Source organism: Mirounga leonina, unplaced genomic scaffold, assembly GCF_011800145.1.
Source record: "Mirounga leonina isolate KUSES-001 unplaced genomic scaffold, KU_Mleo_1.0 Mir_176, whole genome shotgun sequence".
Lineage (NCBI taxonomy): Eukaryota > Metazoa > Chordata > Mammalia > Carnivora > Phocidae > Mirounga > Mirounga leonina.
In genome coordinates, this window is record NW_023270454.1 from 9,021,109 (window position 1) to 9,041,490 (window position 20,382).

General features: G+C 35.8%; 1 protein-coding gene across 10 annotated transcripts in view; it reads left to right on the forward strand.

The window, feature by feature from the left end:
• The window catches only part of HMBOX1 (homeobox containing 1), a 213,475-nt gene that overhangs the window by 68,120 nt on the left and 124,973 nt on the right, over window positions 1–20,382 (forward strand). For 9 of the 10 annotated variants that reach the window (XM_035022645.1, XM_035022650.1, XM_035022647.1 and 6 more), the window contains exon 2: window positions 3,450–3,544. The exons of the other annotated variant lie outside the window; for it this stretch is intronic. The gene's annotated coding sequence lies outside the window, so the exon portion shown is untranslated. The remainder of the gene's footprint in view (window positions 1–3,449; window positions 3,545–20,382) is intronic. 10 annotated transcript variants of the gene reach the window in all.

Sequence of the window (20,382 nt, forward strand, 5' to 3'; positions counted from 1 at the left end):
AAAACGTATCAGTCAAAATTGCCTAAGACTAGCCTTCAAATTCCTTTTTATGGTCCAGCAAGCCCTATGGTATTAATACAGACCTCATCTTTCACAAATGGCTTATCTATGTGTTTGTTAATTACTTAATACTACCTGCTGTGAGGCATAAAGAGATTGTATATGTTACTTGAACAGAATTAAGATGGAATAGGAAAACAGTTAAACAAATTGAATGGATACTTTGTTGTATTTTTGGAACAGGGCATGATACCCTCAACTTTTAAAACAAACTCTCTGTTTGGTCATTCCATAATTTTCTTCTACTAGCCCTATTAAAATATATTTATGTTGCCCCCCTCTCTATTTTCTGTTCCCAGTTCTTCATACCATCACCCTTTTTCATTCCTCTAATTTTTCTTCTTTTTAACTTCAACAATTTGGGTTGCAGGGGAAAAAAACCTGGCACTTAATCAAGAACATGATCTCATTGCTTTCAATGGCTTAGAAAAGAAACATTTTAAAGCAGTTGAAAGATTTCACTTTGGAAAGTAGGTACTGCATAACTAAGTGTGTTGGTTCCCAGCAGAGCCTTGAGTAACCTCTTTCCAGCCATCCTCATGTTTTTTCTCTTCTACTTCCTGTTCAGTGAGCAATAGCCTAGGTTTAAAAAAAAAAAAAAAAAAAGCCAGTAAGACTTTCCTTTTGGCTCTCTTGCCAGGATATTGTTTTCAGTTCTTTCATCCTGTGCATAATACTTTTATATTTTTATAGCATAATTATTTCTAGGCTTCATCCATCTATATAAACATGAAATATAACTTTTAATTCCCTTCTGCTCACACAAACCCTCCAGCCTTTTCAGAGTTCCCTTAGGTATTTCTGGGAGTCTATGAGTAGAATGTAACATGTTTAGGAACATGAAGTGAATATTCTTTTCTTACAGCCTGCTTGGGAAGTCCATCCTCCTTGAGCTACCCCAATGCGGTACCTTTTCACTGCCACTGCTGCTCGGTCTTCTATGAGGGACAGTAGCCAGGAATTCTGCCTTTAGTGCTTTTGGAGTGCCCAGGAGGTGCAGGGCTGAATTAGAGAGTTCCCCCTACCTCCCATCTCTGTGCCACACTTTGTACCCAAATCCCAAACGGTAGAATTGGTGCTCACACTTTCAGCCTCTCTTGAAAAGGTTTCTTACCTTTTCCATCTATCCCTTTATTTCTGGGCTCAAAACCAGTTCAGAGAGCCAGATGGAAAAAGACACCATGCCATTTCTTCCATTGTCCTTATTTCATCTCACCCTCCTCCTGCTCACCCTCTCAACCGCCTTTAGATTCCTGCTGAAATTTGCATCATCAATGGTGTTGCTGAATTCTTAGTCATTCTTGGAATTAACTGAGTTAACCTGTTACATCTTTAAAAGCTGGTTTTTGAATAAGTACCTTTGCTATAAAATTCAAAAGATACAAAAATATGTCCAGTGAAAAGGCTAGCATCTCCATCCCTCAGGTATCAAGTTCCCCACTGTGGGGGAATCAGTATTACCAGTTTCTTCTCTATCCTCCTAGAAGTGCTTTATTCCTGTATAAACAAATCTATATAGTTAACATATACTTCCCCACTCTCTCCCTTCTCCTTTGCAAATGACATATATTTGTATTAGTACATCAGGAATTTCCTTATTTTTTTTATGGCTGCATTGTATGGTTATATCATAACTTATTTATCTTGTCCCCTAATGGTGGACATTTGGGTTTCTTCTAAACTTTGCCTATTACAAATAATGCCGCAGAGAATAACTTTTAACGTAAGTTATTTTGCCCGTGTATGAGTGTATCTGTGGGGTAAATCCCTGGAACTGGAATTGCTAGGTTGAAGGTTATATAATTTGGTACCTGCTACATTTTCAGTTACTAAATTTTTAAGAGTTTGTTTTTGATTTCTAGCTTATATTCTAGACTCCTTTTAATAAATTAACAGGCTCACCACCTCATTCTATTTGGTGATTGCTCAGGCAGTGCCCAAGTAACATAAATAAATGGACCAGGAGTAAGGAAAAAAAATAGATTTAGGGGGCGCCTGGGTGGCTCAGTCATTAAGCGTCTGCGTTCAGCTCAGGTCATGATCCCAGGGTCCTGGGATTGAGCCCTGCATCGGGCTCCCTGCTCGGCGGGAAGCCTGCTTCTCCCTCTCCCACTCCCCCTCCTTGTGCTCTCTCTCTCGCTGTGTCTCTCTCTGTCAAATAAATAAATAAAATCTTTAAAAAAAAATAGATTTAGTTTTTGTTTTCATACTTTTCAGAGAGATAAAAGTATAAAGAATTCTTTCTCTAGCCTAGTACAAAACTCAGTGTAAGCTCAGTGATAAATGGCAGCTGATACTTAGTATCTAGAGATGGTAGGGACTGTGGTGAACTGAAGGATGCTTGCCTTACTTAAAGTCAGGCAGTGCCATACAATTTCAGCCAGTTTTTGGCACACAAGGTATTACAAACTCAGTGGTGACTCAGTGGTGACAGATGCTGTAAATTTTTCTTTAAAAACAGAAACCTTCATATTTATATCCATGTCCTAACTTCAAAATTCCATGTAGACCAAACAAGATACATCCATGGGATTGATCCAACTTGCTGAGTCCCCAGTTTATGCCCTCTACTATTGTACATACAGAGGTGGCTTTTTGGTCTATTTCTCTAGCTCTGACTCCCACTTATTCTGGTTCTTTATCGTCTGCTATCAACTATATACTGCCTCTAGATATTCCAGTGATTGTTAAATATTTAGTTCTGTATATCACCATTGTCTGTCTTCTTAAATCTTCATTTGGAATTTCCTTCAGCCTTAATGAGTCCAGAATCATGAGATTCTAATATCTCACTTCTGTTCATTTAGTCACCATATCCTATGACTCCCAACAGGCATTTTCTATTTTATCTTATTATTTTTTTAAGATTTTATTTATTTGTCAGAGAGCACAAGCAGGGGGAGCGGCAGGTAGAGGGAGAAGCAGGCTCCCCGCTGAGCAGGGAGCCCGATGTAGGACTCGATCCCAGGACCCTGGGATCATGATCTGAGCCAAAGGCAGTTGCTTAACCAACTGAGCCACCCAGGCATCCCAGCATTTTCTATTTTAGAGGTGTAGACTGTTAGAACTTTAGCAGGCAGGATCAGAAAATACTGCTACTCATTATGTTCTCTCCATGATCTCTACCAGAATTCTTTCTAGATTTTGGTCATTATTTGAAGGGCCTGGGAGGATATGATCATAGATGTTAATAAGTATTAAAATAAAACTTAGCAAGAAAGGTTTTTCCACCTGTAGTAATTCATGGCATCCTTTGAGTATGTTTTGTTCTATGAGGTATTGGAAGAGGAATTAATACTTTGAGCCAAAGTCTCCAAACATTGGGTTATGATTCCTATTGGACAAAACTCTTACCTATCTACTTCATGTCTTTTTATCCCACGTTTCAGAATTTCCTACTAGAGAGGGTTATACAGTTGTCTGTATTACCTCTTCCCTCCCTCTTGTCAGAGACTTCCATTGCGCCCATCCCAGTCCATCAAAGGTGAGTACACAATTTTGAGGACATAAAAGTAATTCCTTTCAGATGACTGGAAACTACTGCCATTGATGCTTTTTCTCAAATGGTCGAAGTCATTTATTCATAATTAGAGTAATTAAAAAGTTAGAGGCACTATAAAAAATTGAATTTGGTTGGGGCGGGGGAAACTTGGGACAATGAGTCCTTGCAGTTACTGGGGGAAAGCAAGCCTTGTCCAAGCAGTTCTTGGCTGGGAGCTATCTAGCTCTCGATTTCTGCATAGTCATGAAACTATTTTCTCTCATAGCTTAGTTTTCCAAATAAACTCCCCTCCCAGGGGCACCTGGGTGGCTCAGTCGTTAAGCGTCTGCCTTCGGCTCAGGTCATGATCCCAGGGTCCTGGGATCGAGCCCCGCATCGGGCTCCCCGCTCTGTAGGAAGCCTGCTTCTCCCTCTCCAACTCCCCCTGCTTGTGTGCCCTTTCTCGCTGTGTCTCTCTCTGTCAAACAAATAAATAAAATCTTTAAAATAAATAAATAAATAAAAATAAACTCCCCTCCTGGAAAGCCAGTATTCTCAATACAAGCCATTACATTGTTTTTCTGATAGTCTCCTTAAATTTGTTTTCTGTTAGGTTACAATAACCTTTCTGAAAGATTACAAAGGAGCAAGGGAGCTAACATTTCTGGGTGCCTACTTTAGGAGCCTTTTTTATGGTATTTTGTTTTAGTCCTCATAGTGACCCCTTCAGGTAGATATCACTGCTCACAATTCAGAGGAGGAAACCAGCGCTTAGTGAGATTAAGACATTTGTACAAGATCAAACTGCTAACAAGTGGTAGAAGCTGAGATTTCAAACACGAAACCATCTTGCTCCAAGTCTCTTATTCTTTGTATTATTCCATTATACTCCCAGTTTTGAATTTTAGAAGATTATTTTGTTAACGATGTGTCACAAGGAAAAGAATGGAGGTAGGGAGAACAGTTGGAAACCATGGCATTAATATAGCAGAAGAGAAGGTTTTAAGTAAGATAGAGAAGGTCACAGATAAAAGAACCTGTTGAGGGTAATTAAACCATTGGTTTAGCATATACTTGTGTTTTGTTTTAGTCCACTGTATAAAGAGTGGATTTTTCAAGCTATAAATTCCAATTTAAAATGACAACCTATCAAATATATATTGAAATTATTAACGCTTAGTATTTGGGGATATGGCATAAAGTATAAATCAGAATTTTAAGACTGAATCATTCTTTGTCCTTTGTAGAGATTGTCTTTAATATGAATGTGCTTGATAGGTATTTTTAAATCTTTCCTTTTAGTTATACATTAATTCATATAAAAAAGTAGTAAAGATCATGGGATACAGATTTAGCACATTTTTTTTATGCTGGTTAGCATAATACGAAAACATAATACGAAAGAATTTAAAACTGATTTGAGTCTGGAAATTATTCCAAAGATTGAACAAGTCTTGCCACTTGTAATTAGATATAAATCCATAGTACAGAAAGTGCTTTTTGAGAGCTAGTAGTATTTGGTAGCATACAGTAAATAATTTAAAATATTAATACTATATATTGTATGGTGCATTACACTTTATCATTATAGTTTGAGAACTCATGAGTTTGTCAGTAGATATCTGAAGAAAATAATTCAGAATAAGGAATCTGAAATACATGAAGATTATATTATAGCAAGTAAAATTGAGATAAGCCATTATGATTCTGGAGTAGAATTTGTGATTTTGCTAGGAATGGCCAGGTCATGGGGAACATAAAGGAACAAAAGAAAGAGAGAAAATATGATGGTATCTGCACCCCCAGGATTTTAAAGATGAGCATGAGAAAGCTGTGGGCTCCCTGACTCAGGTAGAGAGCCTTTTCTCATGACTTAAGATGCTTTTTATGCCTGTTCAGTTGGGCAGTACAAAATGTGAGGCTCTAAAATAACTGTAGTAGACTGTGAGGAATGCATGGAATAAAAGAAAGTGCAGCTGTCCTTGGGATTCTTACAGTGTTATAAGTTTGGGGATAGAGCATAATAAGTTGGCTCCCTGGAATTTGTTTCATTTCAACTTCAGTCGTAAAACATTATTTGATTGGCCACCTCCTTAGTTTAAATTATGTATTAGCATATCCTCCTGAGATGTGGAAGGTAAAACACTTCTCTGCTTCTCTTGCAAGGGAGAGCATATGAATTCCCTCATCCTCTACCTTTGTATCCTCCTTTTAGCACTCACCCCCTAATAAATGGACAAGAGGTTGCTTCAAAGCTAGTCATATGAGTTGTTGATGATGCTTTCTGAAGTCAATGTAATGGATGCTGGGAATGCCCCAAAATAGCATTTCTATTAACTTGTTGTTGATATTATCAGAAATTCTACCATTACCAATTCATAAGTTTCCTATTAAATTGGGTCATCCCTAGTAAAGCTATTGATTTAATTTCTATCTAACCAAGATAATACTTAGCATTTTTAATAGAAATATTCAACCATAGGTTCCTCTTTGATCTGGCCTTCCCAGTAGCTCCCACTTCTTTGATTTCATGTTCTATTGTTCACGCAACTCTAGCCACACCATCCTCAGTGGTATTCTTTAAACATGATGGACAGTTTCTGCCTCAAGGTCTTAATCTTGAATATTTTCTCCCCTTTATTTACATGGCTTGCTTCCTAACATCATTCAAGTCTTTACTCTGATTTAGCTTTATCACTGAGGCTTTCTCTGAGTACCCTATTTAAAGTTGTAACGCCACCACCCACAATCCCTGAATGCTTTCTCAGCTTTATTCTTCTTTGTTGTACCTACCATGATCTAAATACTGTATATTTGACCTTTAAAAAAAATTTTTTTTTTGCCTTTCACTACAAGAAGGTAAGCTTTATGTGAACAAGGATTTTGTTTTGTTCATTGCTGTATTTCCCAGTGTAATTTCTCACATGTAGTTAGATGCTCAGTAAATATTTGTTGAAAACATAAATGAGTGAATACAAGGTGCTACAGGATTGAGGCATAAAAAGAAGTGCCTATAGGGAAATTGGATACCAAACAATTATCTCATATTTTTTGTTATGATATTGTTTCTCAAAATATGTTAAACTATATTAATCCCTCTCCAAGAAATATTTGCCGGGGGCCAACTATGGACAGCTTCTGTTTGCATATTTATAACAATTCTGAACTCAACAAAACCTTCCAATGACATGCATTTATAGAGACCCTGTGTTTCTGGATGACTAAGTGGAATTTTTGCTTTTATTTATTGGTAAACTAGCGTGAACACTAACCTGGGAGTCAGGGTTTCTGGCTCCTATTATCGATTCTTTTTTTTTCATCTGTAAACAAGGTGATTGGAAAACACTGTTAACATCTATTCTAGCTTAATCTAAGATTTTATGATTTACCTTAGTATATCTTAATGAAATCTCTTACTCCAATTGTATAATTATTTCATTTATTAAACTCTGGGAAACTGCTGGGATAGGAGAAATGCAAAACAGGAAGAAAATACTGGATCTTTCAGAAATGCAGAACCACAAGTTTTTGCTCTGGAAGTTGTTTATCAGTATATTATGTACTCTGCCTGCAAAAGAAAATAGAGGCTTCAAAGCTGTATGAATGCTTGAGCCATGGATCAAGGCATGTGGATTGGTTCTGTGAGTAAACTGTTATATTTTAACATCAAAATATTCTAGATGTATGTCAATAGGAATCTTTTTGTGTATGTTAATCAAGGGGATAGTTCTATTTTTGAATGATAGTAACACAGACTTTAAAAATTAATTTATAATGATGATAGGCTCTACCTTCAAATTAAATTTTCCTGTTGTAGTGAAGTAGAATTCTATCAAAGTTACCTTCCGTAATGAATAGCGATTTAAGTTTAAGTTTTCAGCTTAGAGTATTGATTGGTATGGGAAATAATAGGAAACATTTTGGCTAACATTATTCTCAAAATTGTCTTCATGCCTAGACATTACATTTTATACACCAGATATGGCATTGCCATATTAGAGTTCTTTCTTGTTCTCTAAACCAGTAATTTCCAAGTAGTATTACCTCAGGAGCTGTTTAAAAGTGTTCATGGAAAGGTGCCTGGGTGGCTCAGTCTGTTCAGTATCTGACTCTCGGTTTTGGCTCAAGTCATGATCTCAGAGTTGTGGGATCGATCCCTGCATCAGGCTCCACGCTCAGCATGGAGTCTGCTTGAGATTCTCTCTCTCTCTCTCTCCCTCTGCCCTTTCCCCCCGCTTGCACACACTCTCTCCCTCTCTAAATAAATTAAATCTTTAAGAAAAAAAAAAAGTGTTCATGGATCCCTACATCCAATTATTTGGATTCGGTAGGTCCAGAGTTGGCTAGGGGTTCTGTGCATTTAATTCTGATGCACAGCACAGTTTGGGAACAACTGTTTTAAACCGATGTGGAGAGGAAATGCTGTCTGCTACAATATATTTGTACTGCAATTCAATAAGAATGAAGTAGGGTCATGGTATAACTTAACGGTAACAACTCTGTGAGAGTCAAGCACCCTGAGACTTCCATAGTAGGGACTGCAAAATAGTATGATATAAACAGTAGCCACTTCATGTATTTTAAACTTAAATAAATTTTAAAAATCTGAAACTACAAGTCCTTCAGATATAAAAGCCACAAGAAAGTGATGTCTAAACCGACAGGTATAAAGGTGGTCATGGTTGGAGTCAAGTACATTTGAGGCCACATATAAAGGCAAAGATGTTGGCTCAGCCTCTGACCTAAGGATAAGTGTTTCCTAACATTTCACAGCATAGTTCAATAGAGTTTAGTGACCTTCTGTTAATAATAGAGAAATGTACATTTTTATTTTCAGGTTATATCATTGTTTTAGAATGGAAAAAAGTAGGGAATATTTTGAAGGTAACATCAAAAACCACCAAAACCTGTAACAACTTTATTAGACCACCATAGTAAATGCTAGAAGGTATGTGGCAGTCATATGGCTCCTCTGATTAATTGTATTTATTGATAAAGCTTCAAGATCATCCAACAATGAAGTATAGTAACCTAGAGACTCCTTTCTAGAAGCCATAAAAAATAGGAATGTTCAACCCTCTTCTATCTATTCATGAATTAGTTCAACAAATATTGTAGTGCCTGTTATGTTCCAGATACTACTTTAGGAGCAGGATCAGATAATGGACAATAGTGACACAGATAATAGACAATGTAAATATGTGATATGCTGAAGATTAATATTTGCTTAGAAGAAAAAGAAAGCAAAAGTGAAACTGTTTTCCTTTTTTAAAAAAGCTGAGTTTAGGGAAGGGAAGTCTGGGATAAAAAAGAGGCCTGGTTCAGTTAACATCATAGATGTTTAATCACTGCCTCTTGAATGAATGTGCAAAAAACTTGTCTGCAAATTTAGTACACACAAAATTGAGTTGGTAGAAGGAGAAAGTAATATAATTTTAGGTCTAGGACAAGAAAACTAATAGTTCCCTGTATTCTGCTCTGATTAGGCTCTTTATAGAAGTATTGTGTTGAATTTGGGGAGCCGCTTTTTAAGAGAAGACAGGATCATGACAAATGAAGAAACTGTGTCAAACTGGAATCAGGACTGGGAATATTTAGCATGGAGACTTTTCGCAAGATTATGCAGATAATTTTAAAAGCTGCCTTGTGGAAGAGAAAAGAAGAAATTTAGACTGTATTGATTCAGCCAGACAAGTGTGTTGAAGTTATAAGAAACCGTTTAGAATCTATAAAAGGAAGATCTTTATCAGCAAAACTCTCCCATTAAATTTCCCTGTCACTGGAGATGTAGGAAAAGCTACATGAGTCTATAGGTCTTTAAAAATTTGACAAGTAGTATATGTAATAATTCTTTTGGAATAAAAATCTCCATGATATGCGGTATCCTTTAATCACGAATCATAAGGAGTAAAACCTGATGTAAATATAAGATTTTTTTAGTGGTGTATCTGTTGCTTAACTTGTTGCATAGTAGCTATCACAATTAAATATTGCCCCTGAAAAATGATAAAAAACTGTATCCCTAAACTTATATTTGCAGAAAGGTGAAGCCTGATGTAAGTACTTATATAGTTACAGTTCTAATAAGAAAAGGAAAGTCCATTAGCTGATTGACATGGGCAAGTAGTGTCTTGTGTTAATTCCCTACCTCAGGGGATTGTGAGATTAAATGAGTTTGTATGTGTAAAGCACTTATCCAGTGAGTGTCTGGCCCAGGGAAGTGTACATTAAATAGTGGTAGTAGTTGTTATTTACAGTTTTATTTATTTATTTATTTTTAAGATTTTATTTATTTATTTGACAGAGAGAGACACAGCGAGAGAAGAGGGAACACAAGCAGGGGGCGTGGGAGAGGGAGAAGCAGGCTTCCCGCTGACAGGAAGCCTGATGTGGGGCTCGATCTCAGGACCCTGGGATCATGACCTGAGCCGAAGGCAGATGCTTAACTACAGAGCCACCCAGGCGCCCCATTATTTACAGTTTTAAACTACCTGGAGGCATTATTTGAGAAATTAATATTCTCATCTAGATGAGTTTTTAAAAATTCGTACTATCTGTGGTTCTGTTTTCCTCACATCACCAAGCATTCTTCACTGCAGAACTCTGCATGTACCTCTCAAATCACAGCTAAATGTGGCAAGGCCTCATTTATCTAGCATTGTCCAGGGGAAAGTGTTTGACATAAATGAAACAACTTCTGATTAACTTCCTAAAATGTAAACTTTTAACTATTTCAACTTTTAAAAACAAGTGTATCACATACTTTCCTGCCTTTTGTGTTTAAACAATAGACCCCTAAACATGACTTTAACTTTTTGATAAGTTAGTGTTATATGTATGTATGTGTAATTAAATAGTTGTTTTCATGTATTTTGTTCTTTTCAGGGAGCTGTCATTTTTTTCTGTGGTAAAGCTTTTTATACACTCCCACCACTTTCTAAATTTCTCTAATCTACTCTGTATTTGGAAACCAGATATTCAGGCTTACTAAGAATTACATGTTAAAATGATTAAGATGTCTGGAATTTGCTTGAAAATAATTAACAACTCCCCTCCCTTCATTATTCCAGCTGGGTGATAGGCACTTAAGCGTTTATTACTCTAACTGCCCTTGTACATATTTGCAAATTTTCATAATAAAAAGTTTTTTAAAACCACCATTAGGGAAAGAAATTGTATGGTAGCTATATGCAGGTCTATGTATATTCATTTCTTAATTTTTATCTTTATATGGATTCACAGGAAACTTAGTATTTATCTTTGGACAAAAGGACTGAGAGCTAAGGGGAAGGGATGTTCACTTTATTTTTTCTAGTGGAGTTTTTTAGGACCTTTTTTACCTTCATGTATTATGTTTATTGATCTCTTTTTAAAAAGATTTATTTATTTATTTTAGAGAGAGAGAGAGAACATGAACAGGAGGGGCAGAGGGAGAGGGAAAGAGAATATCAAGCAGACTCTGTGCTGAGCATGGAACCTCACACGGGGCTCTCAGTTCCATGACCCTTAGATCACGAGCTGAGCTGAAACCAAGAGTTGGATGATTAACTGCACCACCCAGGCGCCCCTTATGTTTATTTATATATATTTGTGTGTGTGTATGTGTGTATGTTTCACTGGGTATCTAGTCAGGAAGGGTTCACTTCTATAAATTCTATGAATCACAGTCTCTCATTTGAAAATACTAATAGCATCTAACTTAACAGGATCATGAAGCTGTGTACCTCTGTATTTTAACACATTTTTACTTTATTTTAAATAGACAGTTTAAATGGTAACACCGGGTTCTGTGTGTGGTGCTGAATGGGCAGTAAAAGGAGCTCTGTAATCTTTGTTTTAAAATTCTGAGAATTCTTTTTTGATATCCAAATCTGGGCATAAGGGGTGACTAATTGATGTTTGCAATGTCTATTGTCCCCTCTCCTTTTGATGGCTTGCTCACACTGCCTGTGCTATAGCTAAGCTAACTCTTCACCCTCTCTTATGCTTCCCTTTCTTCCTAAAGCCTTATACTTCTTGTTTATTTCTTTCTTCCTTGATTTAAATATTCTGTCCTTCCTGTGTTTACTATTATTGAGTGAAACATACATTCTGAACTGCACAGCATAAATTCAGTTGTAAATCACCACTGATATACTGGAGTCACAATTAAGCATTTCCTGAAGGTGGGAGTATAAATTATTTCCTCTTTGGGAGGCAATTTGACACAACCTATCATAACTTAAAATGTATATACTCTTTGTCAAACAGCTTCTCTGCTGGGAATTTATCATAAAGTTATATTCACCTTTGTACAAAGATGTATGAAGAAACTGAATGGTGTTTGGGTGGAAGAGAAAAAGGAGTTTGGGGTGGGAGGCAGACTGTAGGTCTTTTGAAATTCATCTTTTCTTTAAAAAAAAAAAAGACAAAAAATTTCACCTTTTCCTTTACCATTTTTTATGTTAAAAAGAAAAAGTGGGGTTAAAAAAAAGCCGCCTTACAGGTAGTAAGGTACCTGTGGATTATACAGCATCTAAAGGTTCTTATTCCTAATGGATTTTCTGGATTATATTCTTATAATATAATAGTATATAGTATATAGTACAGTAGGCTTCTTCTTTGTTCAGCCTGACTTTGTGTAGGATTTTGACAACTCTAAACTCATCATTTGATAATTGAGTCCATTTCTGATATTAGGAATTTTTATAATTTTATTGCATAAATGTATATGTATCTATAGATGCATTTATCCTTCCTGACCATATTCCAAATACACATATCCATCCTTAACCCCAACTCCATTACCTGATGACCATCTGTTTTTCTCTCTGTGCTCATGTACTTACATATGTGTGTATGTATGCATATAGCTCTACCACTGACCTAAGACATACACATACAAAGGGGGTTTTGGGTTGTAGTTTTTTTTTTTTAAACCTGATCATATTATACTCATTTGATTGCATTTTACTTTTTTTTACTCAACAAGTACAATGTGCAAATCCACCACCAAGGTACCTAATAAAACTAATTTATTCTTTTTTAATGATTGCATTGTGTTAATAGATCAAATTGTAATGTATTCAGCCATTCCCGTATTGATTGAAAAACTCTGTTTATAAAGACAAGGAATTAGAAAATAAGTGACAGTAAACGTCTTTATACATATTACATATGATTACTTTTATTTCTATATGGTAGATTCCCAGGAACTGGACTACTAGGTTAAAGGTATAAGTACTTTAAATTTTATACATGGTGCCAGATTCCTTCCAAAAGGATGTCATAACTCATTTAGATAATGAAATAGGACAGTACTATTTTGAGGAGATACTATCCGTCTTTTAAATTTTGCTAAAATGATATCTCATTGTTAAACCACATAATTGTTACTTCGCTTTTAGTAAGTTTGAGTATTTTTTATGAACTTGACAACTTGGGTCTGCTCTCTCTCTATATGCCAAATATTTTTTCCGGTTTAATTGCTTAGTTTGTTTATGCTTTTTTCATTTTTTATGTCTAGGAAACTTTAAACTTTTATATCTATCTTTTCATGTTTCTGCTCTTTGTTAAGATTGTTTAGAATACTTGTCATCTTATAAATTATGTTGTAGAATGTATTGCTGTGATTTATTTTTTTCATTTGTCCTTTATACTACCTGGAGTTTATTTATTTTTTAATAAATAATGTAAGATAAAGATCTTTTTATTTTTTTGCTAGATGATAACCAGTTTTGTGGTGATCAATTTAAAAAATAAGTTCTCCTTTCCTGCAGAAATAGAATTTAACTTCTGATTTGTACATGTTTTTCATATGTGCTGGAATCTGTGTTTAAGTTCTTTATTCTGTTCCTCTCATCTGTATCTATTCTTAAGCCAATGCTGTATTGATTTGATTAGGTGTCTTTTTTTTTTAATTTTTTATCATGTTATTTTAGTCACCATACAGTACTTCATTAGTTTTTGATGTAGGGTATTCCATGATTCATTGTTTGCATATAACACCCAAGTGCTCATTGCAATATGTGCCCTCCTTAATACCCATCACTGGGCCAACCCATCCCCCCACTCCCTTCCCCTCTGAAACCCTCAGTCTGTTTCCCAGAGTCCATAGTCTCTCCTGGTTCATCTCCCCCTCCAATTCCCTCCCTTCATTTTTCCCTTCCTTCTTCTAATGTCCTCCATGCTATTTCTTAGGTTCCACATATGAGTGAAACCATATAATTGTCTTTCTCTGCTTGACTTATTTCATTTAGCATAATCCCCTCCAGTTCCATCCATGTCGATGCAAATGCTGGGTATTCATCCTTTCTGATGGCTGAGTAATATTCCATTGTATATATGGACCACATCTTCTTTATCCATTCGTCTGTTGAAGGGCATCTCAGCTCCTTCCACAGTTTGACTATCATGGACATTGCTGCTATGAGCATTGGGGTGCTTGTGCCCCTTCTTTTCACTGCAACTGTATCTTTGCGGTACATACCCAGTAGTGCTGGGTCATAGGGTAGCTCTATTTTTAACTTTTTGAGGAACCTCCATACTGTTTCCCGAAGTGGCTGTACCAACTTGCATTCCCACCAACAGTGTAAGAAGGTTCCCCTTTGTCTTTTGAATGTATTCTGAAACATGATCAGTGAAGTCCACTTTGTAGTATATGTGCTGCCAAAGCGAGCACAGTGAAGTCCACTTTTGGTTTTCTCCTTTTTCTGGATGGTTCTTGGACTTCCTGCTTTATAACTTTAAGATCCTATTTTTAAATTAGAGAATAAATCTTTTGGGGTTATTTCTCAATGCAGTCATTTATAAATACTGGGGCAAAGTACTGTGAATGAAATATTTTTCCCATTTTTGTAGGTGTTTCTCTCTAAACTAAATTTTTTTATTAATTTTAACTGTATTATATCGTACCTCTTTTTGATTATTTTTATTAATTTCAGTTTTCTTTTCCTAGAATTGCCTGCATTTTTTTTTTAAAAAGATTTTATTTGTTTATTTGACAGAGAGAGACAGCAAGAGAGGGAACACAAGCAGGGGGAGTGGGAGAGGGAGAAGCAGGTTTCACACCCAGCAGGGAGCCCAATGCGTGGCTTGATCCGAGGACCCTGGGATCATGACCTGAGGCGAAGGCAGACGTTTAACCGACCGAGCCACCCAGGTGCCCCTAGAATTGCCTGCATTTTGTAGGCATTCCATCAGGTCATTAGCAAAAAGATATTTTTCTCTTTCATTCTGATATTTAAGTCAGTTAATTCATTTTCATGTCTTAATTAGTTGCTATAATCTTCAAGTCAGTGTTGAATTAGTGGGCTTCCTGTTTTTTTTTTTTTAAGATTTTATTTATTGAGAGAGAGAGAGAGAGAGAGCACGAGCAGACTGAGGGGCACAGGGAGAAGCAGGCTCTCCACTGAGCAGGGAGGCTGATGTGGGGCTTGATCCCAGAACTCTGGGATTATGACCTGAGTCGAAGGCAGACGTTTAACCGGCTGAGCCACCCAGGTGCCCCTGGGCTTCCTATTCTAATCCCTGTAATAACATTCATATGGTTAAAATAATAAAAAAGTTTCCTGTAAACAGTCTCCTTCCCACCCTTTCCCTAATCTTTTCAGTTTCTACCTTGTACTCAAAGTAACCACTGTTGCTGGTTCTCTTCCACAGATCATCAAATTTCCATACAGAAGCAAGTTCTTAATATAGATATATACATAAACACACACATATGTACATTGTATGTACATATTTATTGTGTTCATGCGACCTTAATTTTATTTGAAATGGTTATAGTGTTTTGCTTCATAATGGTACTTGCTACTGTTCTTTTTTCAAAAATGCTTATTTTTTTTCTATTTTTTCCATAGAGCTTTTGTTAAAAATGGTTGCTGAATTTTCTCAAATGCCTTTTCAGCATCTATTGATATAATGATATGATTTTTTCTGCTTAATTTGTTGATTTATTAGATTGTTGATTAAAAAGGAACCACTCTCATATTTCTGCAATAATTATAGTAATATATATAATTTTTGACATGTGGCTGGACTTTGTTGTCTACATTGATTTTTTAAAATTTAGAATTATACTTTTAAGTGAAATTGCTTTATGGGTATATTTTATGTGCTAGTACCTTTATTAGATTTGGTATTGAGTTGTTTTGACCTCATAAATGACTTGGAAAATTTTTTGTATTTTTCTATGGCTTAATATTATTAGAATTATGTTTTTTTTAAAGATTAAGAATCTGCAGAGAATCCAGCTATCTGGATATCTTTTTCTATAGTAGGTTTTTAATTACCTTTAATTTATGGTGTTTAATTCTACTCAAGAATTCGTTGCTCTTGGGTTAATTTTGATATTTTCTTTTTTTTTTTAAGATTTTTTTTTATTAATTTATTTGAGAGAGAGAGAATGAGATAGAGAGCATGAGACAGGGGAGGGTCAGAGGGAGAGGCAGACTCCCCGCTGAGCAGGGAGCCCGATGCGGGACTCGATCCTGGGACTCCAGGATCATGACCTGAGCTGAAGGCAGCCGCTTAACCAACTGAGCCACCCAGGCACCCTAATTTTGATATTTTCTATTTTACTGGGAAATCATCTTCTCTTCTAGGTTTTCAAATGAATGCCATGAAATTAAATCAGTGGACTTTTTTTTTTTCAGTTTTGTCTTGTTTTCTTAATTATCTCCTATGCTTATGTTTTTATTTCTCTTTTATTCTGAACCTTGTGAGTTTTCAATCTCTCTTGTTCCCCCCCTTTGTTTTACCCACTCATTAGACTGATTATTTCATCATCATTCAAAGAGATACCTTTTAGATTTATTTATGTTCTCTATAACTTTTTTACTTTATGTTGATTTTAAATATCTCTTAGTTTCTTCTTCTTAGCTTATTTTGATATATTGTTTCTTTTTTCATTTCTTTTTTACAGTGTTTTTCTCCCTTGCCTTTTAGAAAAATTAAAATTGTTAAAGCCATAAATTTACTTGCAAATATAAATTTTGCTGGATCGCATGGGTTTTAATTATTTTTATTCTATTTTTTGTCATCTCATCGTTTTTAAGGAAAGAAATTGTAAATATTTTCTGAATTTTTGAGTTATCTATCTCTGAAATTAGTTAAAACTTTCATTATGACCATGTTTATGATCAGTTATGGTAATGAACATAGGAAAAAATATCTTTTTTGTTAGAGGGTTACAAGGTATCTTTTAAAAATCATATTTATTGATAATATAATTAAATTTGTTTTTTCTTCTTTCCAACTGTATTTGTCCATTCTAAAAGGTATACTGAAATTACTCTGTATATTTGTATTTTTAAAAATAAATTTATTGGGTGCCTGGGTGGCTCAGTTGGTTAAGCGGCTGCCTTCAGCTCAGGTCATGATCCTGGAGTCCCTGGATCGAGTCCCGCATCAGGCTCCCTGCTCGGCAGGGAGCCTGCTTCTCCCTCTCACCCTCCCCCCTCTCATGTGCTCTCTCTCATTCTCTCTCTCTCAAATAAATAAATAAAATCTTTAAAATAAATAAATAAATAAATTTATTAAAGTCCTAATAAGTTTTACTTTATTACCTATGTTTGGTATATACAGTTTTTTAACTCTTACATTTTAGTCATAAGTTATGTATTTTATAATTGTATAATATTTTTCTTTATCCTGCTAAGTACTTTTGACCTTAAAATTATACCTTGACTGATACATGCTTCTTTGCAGTTACCTGAAAACAAAAACTCTTTTCCCTCAAAAGATGCTCATTGCTTGCCCTGGTGGCTTCTTGACCTTGAAAAGATGAGACCTTTAGAATACTTTTATTTTCTGCCTCTCTTTCTTTTTCCCCTTATCCTCTTCTTCCTCATGAGATCTTGGAAGTATTTTTACTTCTGCCTACCTTCATCTCACCTGTCTACAACTCTTTTACTTTGAATAGTTTAGAAATTTATTAAAATGTTTATATGATATAGTCTTTGTTTCAAGAGTCTTTATCATATAAGTTATACATTCCTAGACATTTGGTTATTATTTAAATGTGTATTATATAATATAAACTGAAAGTTTCATTGATTACAATATTACTCTTTTTCTTCATCTTCCCTGTTACCACATCTCTTTTTCTGGTTTATTTTTTCTTAGTTAGAACCTTTCCTCAATTATTTTTCTTAATTGGGGTGCCTGAGAAAATACACTCTCTGAATTTTTGCATATTTGCAGTTTTTTTCATGTATCAAAATGTAAGCTTTGTTGGCACAGGATTCTTTCATCACTGTCATCTGTGAATGTTCTTTAACTCTATTTTTTAAATTATTTTTTAAAGATTGCTTTATTGGGCTCCTGGGTGGCTCAGTTGGTTAAGCGACTGCCTTCAGCTCAGGTCATGATCCCAGGGTCCTGGGATCGAGCTCTGCATCGGGCTCCCTGCTCTGCAGGGAGCCTGCTTCTCCCTCTCCCACTCCCCCTGCTTGTGTTCCCTCTCTCGCTGTGTCTCTCTCTGTCAAATAAATAAATAAAATCTTAAAAAAAAATAAATAAAGATTGCTTTATTTTAGAGAGAAAGAGCGTGCACGCAAGGGGGGGACAGCGGTAGTAGGTGAGGGAGAGAATCTCCAGCAGATTCCCCACTGAGCACAGAGCCTGAGAGGTGGGGGGCTTGATTTCATGACCCTGAGATCACAACCTGAGCCGAAATCAAGAGTCAGACACTTACCCAACTGAACTACCCAGGAGCCCTCTCTTTTTAAAGTACAAAAGCTGAAGGGTCCAATGAGGAGCTGATGAACTTTTATAGGTTACTTGCTTTTTAGAGCTGGGTGCTTGATGTGATCCAGCATGCATGAACTTTTATCCCTAAAAACCTCTTTTTCTTTTTTTTAAGTTCAGATTTTTTTTCTTTTTTGAATTTTTTTTGAGTATAGTTGACACACAATATTACATTAGTTTCAGGAGTCCAATATAGTGATTCAACAACTCTAAATGTTATGCTGTGCTCACCACAAGTGTATCTACCATCTGTCACCACACAATGTTTTTGCGATATCACTGACTGTATCCCACATGCTGTACCTTTTATTCCCATGACATAACATGGAAGCCTGTATCTTCCACTTTTTCCTTTACCCATTTTGCTCATCTCCCCCCACCTCCCTTCCCTCTGGTAACCATCAGTGTATTTTTCTCTATTTATAGGTCTGATTCTGCTTTTTGTTTCCTTGTTTCATTTGTCTTATTTTTTAGATTCCATATATGAGTGAAATTATATGGTATTTGTCTTTCTCAATCTGACTTATATCTGACCCTCTGGGTCCATCTTGATATCTCAGATTCCATTTTTTTTTATGGCTGAGTAATATTGCATTTATATATGTATATATGGCACATCTTTATCCATTCATCTATCAGTGGACACTTAAGTTGCTTTCATATTTTGGCTATTATAAATAATGCTGCAATAAACATAGGGGTGCATATATATTTTTGATTTAGTGTTTTTATTTTCTTTGATAAATACCCAGTAGTAGAATTACTGGATCATAAGGTAGTTCTATTTTTAATTTTTGAGAAACCTCCATACTGTTTTCCATAATGGCTGCACTATTTTACATTCTCACCAGCAACACCAGGAAGGTTTCATTTTCTCCACATCTTTGCCAATACTTGTTATTTTCTGTTTTTTCGATAATGACCCCCCCTTTTTTTAAGGTTTATTTATTTGAGAGAGAACACGTACGTGCGGGGTTGGGGGGACAGAGGAAGAGGAAGAGGAAGAAAGAGTCTGATGCAGGGCTCATTCTCTCTCAAGATCTCATGATCTCATGATCATGTGATCATGACCTGACCTGAAACCAAGAGACACTTAACTGACTGAGCCACTCAGGCACCCCTGATAATGGCCTTTCTAATGGCTGTGATTGTAATATTTATTTAAACTCATTTAAATAAATTTTAATATTTATTAAACTTGTTTTTAAAACAATTTTTTACAAATCTGTCTCCTATGCAGGGAGGGCTTTGTGACATTGAGTCTGAGAATAGAGAACTCATAGCACCACTTTACTTGCTTACTCTTCTGTCCTTAGAATATTTTAGTTCTATTGAATATTTTAAGCCCATTTATACCCATAATATAAATAACATAAACTCAGTGATTTGCAGTACACCAAGTCTGTACCAGTGACTTAATCTCAGTTTCCTCACCTGTGAAATGAGGGTCTTTGGTAATTTACTTCCTAGATTGTCTGATTTAGTTGTACCATAGTCCTCATATTTGCAGAATAAAGGTCAGGATTGCTGTGAGACATTTACCAGCCTTCCACAGACTGTGGAAGTCTTCCCTTTCTAGCCTATGTATTTCTCATGCATATATGTAAAAGGCCAGCCACAGAGGTCTACTTAATCCTTAAGCCTAGCTCATCATCTCCTTTAACTGTTCCTTCTCCCTGGAATCTTCTTCCACTGATTCTCACCTGCCTTCACACCTAGGTTTGGTGGAAGTCTTATTCTGATCTTCAGATAACAGCTGAGCTCTCACTCTAGGAAGTCTTCCCAGTTCTCTGTAGCCTAAATTAATCTCTAAATTGTTACTCTCATAAACCTTGTATTTTTAGTCTTATCACATTATGCATTTTATTATAGAGGTGTGTGTGTGTGTGTGTGTGTGTGTAATTTTTATCTGACCTTCTTCTACAGTTTAATATGCTCCTACACTACTGGGACCATACCTTACTCTTATTATGACTTTGTGCCTCTGTCAGGACAAGTAGATCTTTAATATATTTTAACTGAATTTGAGCAAGAATGAAAAATGTATATTGACCAGTGATCAGTTTTTTGGCTTAGTTTGGATATTTTTGCAATCAGCAACACTTTTAGTA